Below are 14,302 nucleotides of genomic sequence, written 5' to 3' on the forward strand. Positions count from 1 at the left end.
TCTGTCATGTGTCATCTGTCATCTGTCATCTGTCATCTGTCATCTGTCATCTGTCATCTGTCATCTGTCATCTGTCATCTGTCATCTGTCATCTGTCATCTGTCATCTGTCATCTGTCATCTGTCATCTGTCATCTGTCATCTGTCATCTGTCCTCTATCATCTGTCATCTGTCATCTGTCATCTGTCATGTGTCATCTATCATCTGTCATCTGTCATCTGTCATCTGTCATCTGTCATCTGTCATCTGTCATCTGTCATCTGTCATCTGTCATCTGTCATCTGTCATCTGTCATCTGTCATCTGTCATCTGTCATCTGTCATCTGTCATCTGTCATCTGTCATCTGTCATCTGTCAACTGTCATCTGTCATCTGTCATCTGTCATCTGTCATCTGTCATCTGTCATCTGTCATCTGTCGTCTGTCAACTGTAATCTGTCATCTGTCATCTGTCATCTGTCATCTGTCATCTGTCATCTGTCATCTGTCATCTGTCATCTGTCATCTGTCATCTGTCATATGTCGTCTGTCAATTGTCATCTGTCATCTGTCATCTGTCATCTGTCATCTATTATCTGTCATCTGTCATCTGTCATCTGTCATCTGTCATCTGTCATCTGTCATTTGTCATCTGTCATGTGTCATCTGTCATCTGTCATCTGTCATCTGTCATGTGTCATCTGTCATCTGTCATCTGTCATCTGTCATCTGTCATCTGTCATCTGTCATCTGTCATCTGTCATCTGTCATCTGTCATCTGTCATCTGTCATCTGTCATCTGTCATCTGTCATCTGTCATCTGTCATCTGTCATCTGTCATCTGTCATCTGTCATCTGTCATCTGTCATCTGTCATCTGTCATCTGTCATCTGTCATCTGTCATCTGTCAACTGTCATCTGTCATCTGTCATCTGTCATCTGTCATCTGTCATGTGTCATCTGTCATCTGTCATCTGTCATCTGTCATCTGTCATCTTTCATCTGTCATCTGTCATCTGTCATCTGTCAGCTGTCATCTGTCATCTGTCATCTGTCATCTATCAACTGTCATCTGTCATCTGTCATCTGTCATCTGTCATCTGTCATCTGTCATCTGTCATCTGTCATCTGTCATCTTTCATCTGTCATCTGTCATCTGTCATCTGTCATGTGTCATCTGTCATCTGTCATCTGACATTTGTCATCTGTCATCTGTCATCTGTCGTCTGTTGTCTGTCATCTGTCATCTGTCACCTGTCATCTGTCATGTGTCATCTGTCATCTGTCATGTGTCATCTGTCATGTGTCATCTGTCATCTGTCATCTGCCATCTGTCATCTGTCATCTGTCATCTGTCATCTGTCATCTGTCATCTGTCATCTGTCATCTGTCATCTGTAATCTGTCATCTGTCATCTGTCATCTGTCATCTGTCATCTGTCATCTGTCATCTGTCATCTGTCATCTGTCATCTGCCATCTGTAATCTGTCATCTGTCATCTGTCATCTGTCATCTGTCATCTGTCATCTGTCATCTGTCATCTGTCATCTGTCATCTGTCCTCTATCATCTGTCATCTGTCATCTGTCATGTGTCATCTGTCATCTGTCATCTGTTATCTGTCATCTGTCATCTGTCATCTGTCATTTGTCATCTGTCGTCTGTCAACTGTAATCTGTCATCTGTCATCTGTCATCTGTCATCTGTCATCTGTCATCTGTCATCTGTCATCTGTCATCTGTCATCTGTCATCTGTCATCTGTCATCTGTCATCTGTCATCTGTCCTCTATCATCTGTCATCTGTCATGTGTCATCTGTCATCTGTCATCTGTCATCTGTCATCTGTCATCTGTCATCTGTCATCTGTCATCTGTCATCTGTCATCTGTCATCTGTCATCTGTCATCTGTCATCTGTCATCTGTCATCTGTCATCTGTCATCTGTCATCTGTCATCTGTCCTCTATCATCTGTCATCTGTCATCTGTCATGTGTCATCTATCATCTGTCATCTGTCATCTGTCATCTGTCATCTGTCATCTGTCATCTGTCATCTGTCATCTGTCATCTGTCATCTGTCATCTGTCATCTGTCATCTGTCATCTGTCATCTGTCATCTGTCATCTGTCATCTGTCATCTGTCATCTGTCATCTGTCATCTGTCATCTGTCATCTGTCATCTGTCATCTGTCATCTGTCATCTGTCAACTGTCAACTGTCATCTGTCATCTGTCATCTGTCATCTGTCATCTGTCATCTGTCATCTGTCGTCTGTCAACTGTAATCTGTCATCTGTCATCTGTCATCTGTCATCTGTCATCTGTCATCTGTCATCTGTCATCTGTCATCTGTCATATGTCGTCTGTCAATTGTCATCTGTCATCTGTCATCTGTCATCTGTCATCTATTATCTGTCATCTGTCATCTGTCATCTGTCATCTGTCATCTGTCATCTGTCATTTGTCATCTGTCATGTGTCATCTGTCATCTGTCATCTGTCATCTGTCATCTGTCATGTGTCATCTGTCATCTGTCATCTGTCATCTGTCATCTGTCATCTGTCATCTGTCATCTGTCATCTGTCATCTGTTATCTGTCATCTGTCATCTGTCATCTGTCATCTGTCATCTGTCATCTGTCATCTGTCATCTGTCATCTATCATCTGTCATCTGTCATGTGTCATCTGTCATCTGTCATCTGACATCTCTCATCTGTCATCTGTCGTCTGTTGTCTGTCATCTGTCATCTGTCATCTGTCATCTGTCATCTGTCATCTGTCATCTGTCATCTGTCATCTGTCATCTGTCATCTGTCACCTGTCATATGTCACCTGTCACCTGTCATCTATCATTTGTCATCTGTCATCTGTCACCTCTCATCTGTCGTCTGTCAACTGTCATCTGTCATCTGTCATCTGTCATCTGTCATCTGTCATCTGTCATCTGTCATCTGTCACCTGTCATGTGTCATCTGTCATCTGTCATCTGTCATCTGCCATCTGTCATCTGTCATCTGTCATCTGTCATCTGTCATCTGTCATCTGTCATCTGTCATCTGTCATCTGTCATTTTTCATATGTTATCTGTCATCTGTCATCTGTCATTTGTCATCTGTCATGTGTCATCTGTCATCTGTCATCTGTTATCTGTCATCTGTCATCTGTCATCTGTCATCTGTCATCTGCCATCTGTCATCTGTCATCTGTCATCTGTCATCTGTCATCTGTCATCTGTCATCTGTCATCTGTCATCTGTCATCTGTCATCTGTCATCTGTCATCTGTCATCTGTCATCTGTCATCTGTTATCTGTCACCTGACATCTGTCATCTGTCATCTGTCATGTGTCATCTGTCATCTGTCATCTGTCATCTGTCATCTGTCATCTGTCATCTGTCATCTGTCATCTGTCATCTTTCATCTGTTATCTGTCATCTGTCATCTGTCATCTGTCATTTGTCATCTGCCATCTTTCATTTGTCATCTGTCATCTGTCGTCTGTTGTCTGTCATCTGTCAACTGTCATTTGTCGTCTGTCATCTGTCATATATCACTTGTCACCTGTCACCTGTCATCTATCATCTGTCATTTGTCATTTGTCATCTGTCATCTGTCATATGTCACCTGTCACCTGTCATATGTCACCTGTCACCTGTCACCTGTCATCTATCATCTGTCATTTGTCATTTATCATCTGTCATCTATCATCTGTCATCTGTCATCTGTCATCTGTCATCTGTCATCTGTCATCTGTCATCTGTCATCTGTCATCTGTCATCTGTCATCTGTCATCTGTCATCTGTCATCTGTCATCTGTCATCTGTCAGCTGTCATCTGTCATCTGTCATTTGTCATCTGTCATGTGTCATCTGTCATCTGTCATCTGTCATCTGTCATCTCTCATCTGTCATTTGTCATCTGTCATCTGTCATCTGTCATCTTTCATCTGTCATCTGTCATCTGTCATCTGTCATCTGTCATCTGTCATCTGTCATCTGTCATCTGTCAACTGTCATCTGTCATCTGTCATCTGTCATCTGTCATCTGTCATCTGTCATCTGTCATCTGTCATCTGTCATCTGTCATCTGTCATCTGTCATCTGTCATCTGTCATCTGTCGTCTGCTGTCTGTCATCTATCATCTGTCATTTGTCGTCTGTCATCTGTCATCTGTCATCTGTCACCTGTCATATGTCACCTGTCACCTGTCACCTGTCACCTGTCACCTGTCATCTATCATCTGTCATTTGTCATTTATCATCTGTCATCTGTTATCTGTCATCTGTCATCTGTCATCTGTCATCTGTCATCTGTCATCTGTCATCTGTCATCTGTCATCTGTCATCTGTCCTCTGTCATCTGTCATCTGTCATCTGTCCTCTGTCATCTGTTATCTGTCATCTGTCATCTGTCATCTGTCATCTGTCATCTGTCATCTGTCATCTGTCATCTGTCATCTGTCATCTGTCATCTGTCATCTGTCATCTCTCATCTGTCATCTGTCATCTGTCATCTGTTATCTGTCATATGACATCTGTCATCTGTCATCTGTCATCTGTCATCTGTCATCTGTCATCTGTCATATATCACTTGTCACCTGTCACCTGTCATCTATCATCTGTCATCTGTCATTTGTCATCTGTCATCTGTCATATGTCACGTGTCACCTGTCATATGTCACCTGTCACCTGTCACCTGTCGTCTATCATCTGTCATTTGTCATTTATCATCTGTCATCTGTCATCTGTCATCTGTCATCTGTCATCTGTCATCTGTCATCTGTCATCTATCATCTGTCATCTGTCATCTGTCATCTGTCATCTGTCATCTGTCATCTGTCAGCTGTCATCTGTCATCTGTCATCTGTCATCTATCATCTGTCATCTGTCATCTGTCATCTGTCAACTGTCATCTGTCATCTGTCATCTGTCATCTGTCATCTGCTGTCTGTCATCTATCATCTGTCATTTGTCGTCTGTCATCTGTCATCTGTCATCTGTCACCTGTCATATGTCACCTGTCACCTGTCACCTGTCACCTGTCACCTGTCACCTGTCATCTATCATCTGTCATTTGTCATTTATCATCTGTCATCTGTCATCTGTCATCTGTCATCTGTCATCTGTCATCTATCATCTGTCATCTGTTCTTTGTCATCTGTCATCTGTCATCTGTCACCTTTCATCTGTCATCTGTCATCTGTCATCTGTCATCTGTCATCTGTCATCTGTCATCTGTCATCTGTCATCTGTCAACTGTCATCTGTCATCTGTCATCTGTCATCTGTCATCTGTCATCTGTCATCTGTCATCTGTCATCTGTCATCTGTCATCTGTCATCTGTCATCTGTCATCTGTCATCTGTCGTCTGCTGTCTGTCATCTATCATCTGTCATTTGTCGTCTGTCATCTGTCATCTGTCATCTGTCACCTGTCATATGTCACCTGTTACCTGTCACCTGTCACCTGTCACCTGTCATCTATCATCTGTCATTTGTCATTTATCATCTGTCATCTGTTATCTGTCATCTGTCATCTGTCATCTGTCATCTGTCATCTGTCATCTGTCATCTGTCATCTGTCATCTGTCATCTGTCATCTGTCATCTGTCATCTGTCATCTGTCATCTGTCATCTGTCATCTGTCATCTGTCATCTGTCATCTGTCATCTGTCATCTGTCATCTGTCATCTGTCATCTGTCAGCTGTCATCTGTCATTTGTCACCTGTCATGTGTCATCTGTCATCTGTCATCTGTCATCTCTCATCTGTCATTTGTCATCTGTCATCTGTCATCTGTCATCTTTCATCTGTCATCTGTCATCTGTCATCTGTCATCTGTCATCTGTCATCTGTCATCTGTCAACTGTCATCTGTCATCTGTCATCTGTCATCTGTCATCTGTCATCTGTCATCTGTCATCTGTCATCTGTCATCTGTCATCTGTCATCTGTCATCTGTCATCTGTCGTCTGCTGTCTGTCATCTATCATCTGTCATTTGTCGTCTGTCATCTGTCATCTGTCATCTGTCACCTGTCATATGTCACCTGTCACCTGTCACCTGTCACCTGTCACCTGTCATCTATCATCTGTCATTTGTCATTTATCATCTGTCATTTGTTATCTGTCATCTATCATCTGTCATCTGTCATCTGTCATCTGTCATGTGTCATCTGTCCTCTGTCATCTGTCATCTGTCATCTGTCATCTGTCCTCTGTCATCTGTCATCTGTCATCTGTCATCTGTCATCTGTCATCTGTCATCTGTCATCTGTCATCTGTCATCTGTCATCTCTCATCTGTCATCTGTCATCTGTTATCTGTCATATGACATCTGTCATCTGTCATCTGTCATCTGTCATCTGTCATCTGTCATCTGTCATCTGTCATCTGTCATATATCACTTGTCACCTGTCACCTGTCATCTATCATCTGTCATTTGTCATTTGTCATCTGTCATCTGTCATATGTCACCTGTCACCTGTCATATATCACCTGTCACCTGTCACCTGTCATCTATCATCTGTCATTTGTCATTTATCATCTGTCATCTGTCATCTGTCATCTGCCATCTGTCATCTGTCATCTGTCATCTATCATCTGTCATCTGTCATCTGTCATCTGTCAGCTGTCATCTGTCATCTGTCATCTGTCATCTATCATCTGTCATCTGTCATCTGTCATCTGTCATCTGTCATCTGTCATCTGTCATCTGTCATCTGTCATCTGTCATCTGTCATCTGTCATCAGTCATCCGTCATCTGTCATCTATCATCTCTCAATTGTCAATTGTTATCTGTCATCTGTCATCTGTCATCTGTCATCTGTCATCTGTCATCTGTCATCTGTCATCTGTCATCTATCATCTGTCATCTGTCATCTGTCAGCTGTCATCTGTCATCTGTCACCTGTCATCTGTCATCTGTCATCTGTCATCTGTCATCTGTCATCTGCTGTCTGTCATCTATCATCTGTCATTTGTCGTCTGTCATCTGTCATGTGTCATCTGTCATCTGTCTTCTGTCATCTGTTATCTGTCATCTGTCATCTGTCATCTGTCATTTGTCATCTGTCATGTGTCATCTGTCATCTGTCATCTGTCATCTGTCATCTGTCATCTGTCATCTGTCATCTGTCATCTGTCATCTGTCATCTGTCATCTGTCATCTGTCACCTGTCATCTGTCATCTGTCATCTGTCATCTGTCATCTGTCATGTGTCATCTGTCATCTGTTATCTGTCATCTGTCATCTGTCATCTGTCATCTGTCATCTGTCATTTGTCATCTGTCATGTGTCATCTGTCATCTGTCATCTGTCATTTGTCATCTGTCATCTGTCATCTGTCATCTTTCATCTGTCATCTGTCATCTGTCATCTGTCATCTGTCATCTGTCATCTGTCATCTGTCATCTGTCATCTGTCATCTGTCATCTGTCATCTGTCATCTGTCATCTGTCATCTGTCATCTGTCATCTGTCATCTGTCATCTGTCATCTGTCATCTGTCATCTGTCATCTGTCATCTGTCATCTGTCATCTGTCATCTGTCATCTGTCATCTGTCGTCTGCTGTCTGTCATCTATCATCTGTCATTTGTCGTCTGTCATCTGTCATCAGTCATCTGTCATCTGTCGTCTGTCAACTGTAATCTGTCATCTGTCATCTGTCATCTGTCACCTGTCATATGTCGTCTGTCAATTGTCATCTGTCATCTGTCATCTGTCATCTGTCATCTGTCATCTGTCATCTGCCATCTGTTATCTGTCATCTGTCATCTGTCATCTGTCATCTGTCATCTGTCATTTGTCATTTGTCATGTGTCATCTGTCATCTGTCATCTGTCATCTGTCATCTGTCATCTGTCATGTGTCATCTGTCATCTGTCATCTGTCATCTTTCATCTGTCATCAGTCATCCGTCATCTGTCATCTGTCATCTCTCATCTGTCATCTGTCATCTGTCATCTGTCATCTGTCATCTGTCATCTGTCATCTGTCATCTGTCATCTGTCATCTGTCATCTGTCATCTGTCATCTGTCATCTGTCATCTGTCATCTGTCATCTGTCAACTGTCATCTGTCATCTGTCATCTGTCATCTGTCATCTGTCATCTGTCATCTGTCATCTTTCATCTTTCATCTGTCATCTGTCATCTGTCATCTGTCATCTGTCATCTGTCATCTGTCATCTGTCATCTGTCATCTGTCATCTGTCATCTGTCAACTGTCATGTGTCATCTGTCATCTGTCATCTGTCATCTGTCATCTGTCATCTGTCACCTGTCATCTGTCATGTGTCATCTGTCATCTTTCATCTGTCATCTGTCACCTGTCATCTGTCATGTGTCATCTGTCATCTGTCATGTGTCATCTGTCATGTGTCATCTGTCATCTGTCATCTGTCATCTGCCATCTGTCATCTGTCATCTGTCATCTGTAATCTGTCATCTGTCATCTGTCATCTGTCATCTGTCATCTGTCATCTGTCATCTGTCATCTGTCATCTGTCATCTGTCATCTGTCCTCTATCATCTGTCATCTGTCATCTGTCATCTGTCATCTGTCATCTGTCATCTGTCATCTGTCATCTGTCATCTGTCATCTGTCATCTGTCATCTGTCATCTGTCATCTGTCATCTGTCATCTGTCATCTGTCATCTGTCATCTGTCATCTGTCATCTGTCATCTGTCATCTGTCATCTGTCAACTGTCATCTGTCATCTGTCATCTGTCATCTGTCATCTGTCCTCTATCATCTGTCATCTGTCATCTGTCATGTGTCATCTATCATCTGTCATCTGTCATCTGTCATCTGTCATCTGTCATCTGTCATCTGTCATCTGTCATCTGTCATCTGTCAACTGTCATCTGTTATCTGTCATCTGTCATCTGTCATCTGTCATCTGTCATCTGTCATCTGTCGTCTGTCAACTGTAATCTGTCATCTGTCATCTGTCATCTGTCATCTGTCATCTGTCATCTGTCATCTGTCATCTGTCATCTGTCATCTGTCATCTGTCATCTGTCATCTGTCATCTGTCATCTGTCCTCTATCATCTGTCATCTGTCATCTGTCATCTGTCATCTGTCATCTGTCATCTGCCATCTGTCATCTGTCATCTGTCATTTGTCATCTGTCATCTGTCATCTGTCATCTGTCATCTGTCATCTGTCATCTGTCATCTGTCATCTGTCATCTGTCATCTGTCATCTGTCATCTGTCCTCTATCATCTGTCATGTGTCATCTATCATCTGTCATCTGTCATCTGTCATCTGTCATCTGTCATCTGTCATCTGTCATCTGTCATCTGTCATCTGTCATCTGTCATCTGTCATTTGTCATCTGTCATCTGTCATCTGTCATCTGTCATCTGTCATCAGTCAACTGTCATCTGTCATCTATCATCTGTCATCTGTCATCTGTCATCTGTCATGTGTCGTCTGTCAACTGTAATCTGTCATCTGTCATCTGTTATCTGTCATCTGTCATCTGTCATATGTCGTCTGTCAATTGTCATCTGTCATCTGTCATCTGTCATCTGTCATCTGTCATCTGTCATCTGTCATCTGTCATCTGTCATCTGTCATCTGTCATCTGTTATCTGTCATCTGTCATCTGTCATTTGTCATCTGTTATTTGTCATCTGTCATCTGTCATCTGTCATCTGTCATCTGTCATCTGTCATCTGTCATCTGTCATCTGTCATGTGTCATCTGTCATCTGTCATCTGTCATATGTCATCTGTCATCTGTCATCTGTCATCTGTCATCTGTCATCTGTCATCTGTCATCTGTCATCTGTCATCTGTCATCTGTCATCTGTCATCTGTCATCTGTCATCTGTCATCTGTCATCTGTCATCTATCATCTGTCATCTGTCATGTGTCATCTGTCATCTGTCATCTAACATCTGTCATCTGTCATCTGTCGTCTGTTGTCTGTCATCTGTCATCTGTCATCTGTCATCTGTCATCTGTCATCTGTCATCTGTCATCTGTCATCTGTCATCTGTCATCTGTCATCTGTCATCTGTCATCTGTCATCTGTCATCTGTCATCTGTCATCTGTCATCTGTCATCTGTCATCTGTCATCTGTCATCTGTCATCTGTCATCTGTCACCTGTCATCTGTCATCTGTCATCTGTCGTCTGTTGTCTGTCATCTGTCATCTGTCATCTGTCATCTGTCATCTGTCATCTGTCGTCTGTCATTTGTCATTTGTCATCTGTCATATGTCACCTGTCATATGTCACCTGTCACCTGTCATCTATCATTTGTCATCTGTCATCTGTCACCTCTCATCTGTCGTCTGTCAACTGTCATCTGTCATCTGTCATCTGTCATCTGTCATCTGTCATCTGTCATCTGTCATCTGTCATCTGTCATCTGTCATCTGTCATCTGTCATCTGTCATCTGTCATCTGTCATCTGTCATCTGTCATCTGTCATCTGTCATCTGTCATCTGTCATCTGTCATCTGTCATTTGTCATTTGTCATCTGTCATCTGTCATATGTCATCTGTCATCTGTCATCTGTCATCTGTCGTCTGTCATTTGTCATTTGTCATCTGTCATATGTCACCTGTCATATGTCACCTGTCACCTGTCATCTATCATTTGTCATCCGTCATCTGTCACCTCTCATCTGTCGTCTGTCAACTGTCATCTGTCATCTGTCATCTGTCATCTGTCATCTGTCATCTGTCATCTGTCATCTGTCATCTGTCATTTGTCATTTGTCATCTGTCATCTGTCATCTGTCATCTGTCATCTGTCATCTGTCATCTGTCATCTGTCATCTGTCATCTGTCATCTGTCATCTGTCATCTGTCATCTGTCACCTGACATCTGTCATCTGTCATCTGTCATGTGTCATCTGACATCTGTCATCTGTCATATGTCATTTGTCATTTGTCATCTGTCATATGTCACCTGTCATATGTCACCTGTCACCTGTCATCTATCATTTGTCATCCGTCATCTGTCACCTCTCATCTGTCGTCTGTCAACTGTCATCCGTCATCTGTCACCTCTCATCTGTCGTCTGTCAACTGTCATCTGTCATCTGTCATCTGTCATCTGTCGTCTGTCATCTGTCATCTGTCGCCTGTCATATGTCATCTGTCATCAGTCATCTGTCATCTGTCATCTGTCATCTGTCATCTGTCATCTGTCATCTGTCATCTGTCATCTGTCATCTGTCATCTGTCATCTGTCATCTGTCATGTGTCATCTGACATCTGTCATCTGTCATCTGTCATCTGTCATCTGTCATCTGTCACCTGACATCTGTCATCTGTCATCTGTCATGTGTCATCTGACATCTGTCATCTGTCATATGTCACCTGTCATCTGTCACCTGTCACCTGTCATCTATCATTTGTCATCCGTCATCTGTCACCTCTCATCTGTCGTCTGTCAACTGTCATCTGTCATCTGTCATCTGTCATCTGTCATCTGTCATCTGTCATCTGTCATCTGTCATCTGTCATCTGTCATCTGTCATCTGTCGTCTGTCATTTGTCATTTGTCATCTGTCATATGTCACCTGTCATATGTCACCTGTCACCTGTCATCTATCATTTGTCATCTGTCATCTGTCACCTCTCATCTGTCGTCTGTCAACTGTCATCTGTCATCTGTCATCTGTCATCTGTCATCTGTCATCTGTCATCTGTCATCTGTCATCTGTCATCTGTCACCTGACATCTGTCATCTGTCATCTGTCTTGTGTCATCTGACATCTGTCATCTGTCATATGTCACCTGTCATCTGTCACCTGTCACCTGTCATCTATCATTTGTCATCCGTCATCTGTCACCTCTCATCTGTCGTCTGTCAACTGTCATCTGTCATCTGTCATCTGTCATCTGTCATCTGTCATCTGTCATCTGTCATCTGTCATCTGTCATCTGTCGTCTGTCATTTGTCATTTGTCATCTGTCATATGTCACCTGTCATCTGTCACCTGTCACCTGTCATCTATCATTTGTCATCCGTCATCTGTCACCTCTCATCTGTCGTCTGTCATCTGTCATCTGTCGTCTGTTGTCTGTCATCTGTCATCTGTCATCTGTCATCTGTCATCTGTCATCTGTCATCTGTCATCTGTCGTCTGTCATTTGTCATTTGTCATCTGTCATATGTCACCTGTCATATGTCACCTGTCACCTGTCATCTATCATTTGTCATCTGTCATCTGTCACCTCTCATCTGTCGTCTGTCAACTGTCATCTGTCATCTGTCATCTGTCATCTGTCATCTGTCATCTGTCATCTGTCATCTGTCATCTGTCATCTGTCATCTGTCATCTGTCATCTGTCATCTGTCATCTGTCATCTGTCATCTGTCATCTGTCATCTGTCATCTGTCATCTGTCATCTGTCATCTGTCATCTGTCATCTGTCATCTGTCATCTGTCATCTGTCATTTGTCATTTGTCATCTGTCATCTGTCATATGTCATCTGTCATCTGTCATCTGTCATCTGTCGTCTGTCATTTGTCATTTGTCATCTGTCATATGTCACCTGTCATATGTCACCTGTCACCTGTCATCTATCATTTGTCATCCGTCATCTGTCACCTCTCATCTGTCGTCTGTCAACTGTCATCCGTCATCTGTCACCTCTCATCTGTCGTCTGTCAACTGTCATCTGTCATCTGTCATCTGTCATCTGTCATCTGTCATCTGTCACCTGTCATATGTCATCTGTCATCAGTCATCTGTCATCTGTCATCTGTCATCTGTCATCTGTCATCTGTCATCTGTCATCTGTCATCTGTCATCTGTCATCTGTCATCTGTCACCTGACATCTGTCATCTGTCTTCTGTCATGTGTCATCTGACATCTGTCATCTGTCATCTGTCATCTGTCATCTGTCATCTTTCATCTGTTATCTGTCATCTGTCATCTGTCATCTGTCATCTGTCGTTTGTCATCTGTCATGTGTCATCTGTCATCTGTCATCTGTCATCTGTCATCTGTCATCTGTCGTCTGTCATTTGTCATTTGTCATCTGTCATATGTCACTTGTCATATGTCACCTGTCACCTGTCATCTATCATTTGTCATCTGTCATCTGTCACCTCTCATCTGTCATCTGTTATCTGTCATTTGTCATCTGTCATCTGTCATCTGTCATCTGTCATCTGTCATCTGTCATCTGTCATCTGTCACCTGTCATGTGTCATCTGTCATCTGTCATCTGTCATCTGTCATCTGTCATCTGTCATCTGTCATCTGTCATCTGTCATCTGTCATCTGTCATCTGTCATCTGTCATTTTTCATCTGTTATCTGTCATCTATCATCTGTCATTTGTCATCTGTCATGTGTCATCTGTCATCTGTCATCTGTCATCTGTCATCTGTCGTCTGTCATTTGTCATCTGTCATATGTCACCTGTCATATGTCACCTGTCACCTGTCATCTATCATTTGTCATCTGTCATCTGTCACCTCTCATCTGTCGTCTGTCAACTGTCAACTGTCATCTGTCATCTGTCATCTCTCATCTGTCATCTGTCATCTGTCATCTGTCATCTGTCATCTGTCATCTGTCATCTGTCATCTGTCATCTGTCATCTGTCATCTGTCATCTGTCATCTGTCATCTGTCATTTGTCATTTGTCATCTGTCATCTGTCATATGTCATCTGTCATCTGTCATCTGTCATCTGTCATCTGTCATTTGTCATTTGTCATCTGTCATATGTCACCTGTCATATGTCACCTGTCACCTGTCATCTATCATTTGTCATTTGTCATCTGTCATCTGTCATATGTCGTCGGTCAACTGTCATCTGTCATCTGTCATCTGTCATCTGTCATCTGTCATCTGTCATCTGTCATTTGTCATTTGTCATCTGTCATCTGTCATCTGTCATCTGTCATCTGTCATCTGTCATCTGTCATCTGTCATCTGTCATCTGTCATCTGTCATCTGTCACCTGTCATATGTCATCTGTCATCAGTCATCTGTCATCTGTCATCTGTCATCTGTCATCTGTCATCTGTCATCTGTCATCTGTCATCTGTCATCTGTCATCTGTCATCTGTCGCCTGTCAACTCTCATCTGTCATCTGTCGTCTGTCAACTGTCATCTGTCATCTGTCATCTGTCATCTGTCGTCTGTCATCTGTTATCTGGTATCTGTCATTTGTCATCTGTCATATGTCACCTGCCATATGTCACCTGTCACCTGTCATCTATCATTTGTCATCTGTCATCTGTCACCTCTCATCTGTCGTCTGTCAACTGTCATCTGTCATCTGTCATCTGTCATCTGTCTTCTGTCATCTGTCATCTGTCATCTGTCATCTGTCAT

Source organism: Condylostylus longicornis, unplaced genomic scaffold (assembly GCF_029603195.1).
Source record: "Condylostylus longicornis isolate FDR11 unplaced genomic scaffold, ASM2960319v2 ptg000073l, whole genome shotgun sequence".
NCBI classification, from domain to species: Eukaryota; Metazoa; Arthropoda; class Insecta; order Diptera; family Dolichopodidae; genus Condylostylus; species Condylostylus longicornis.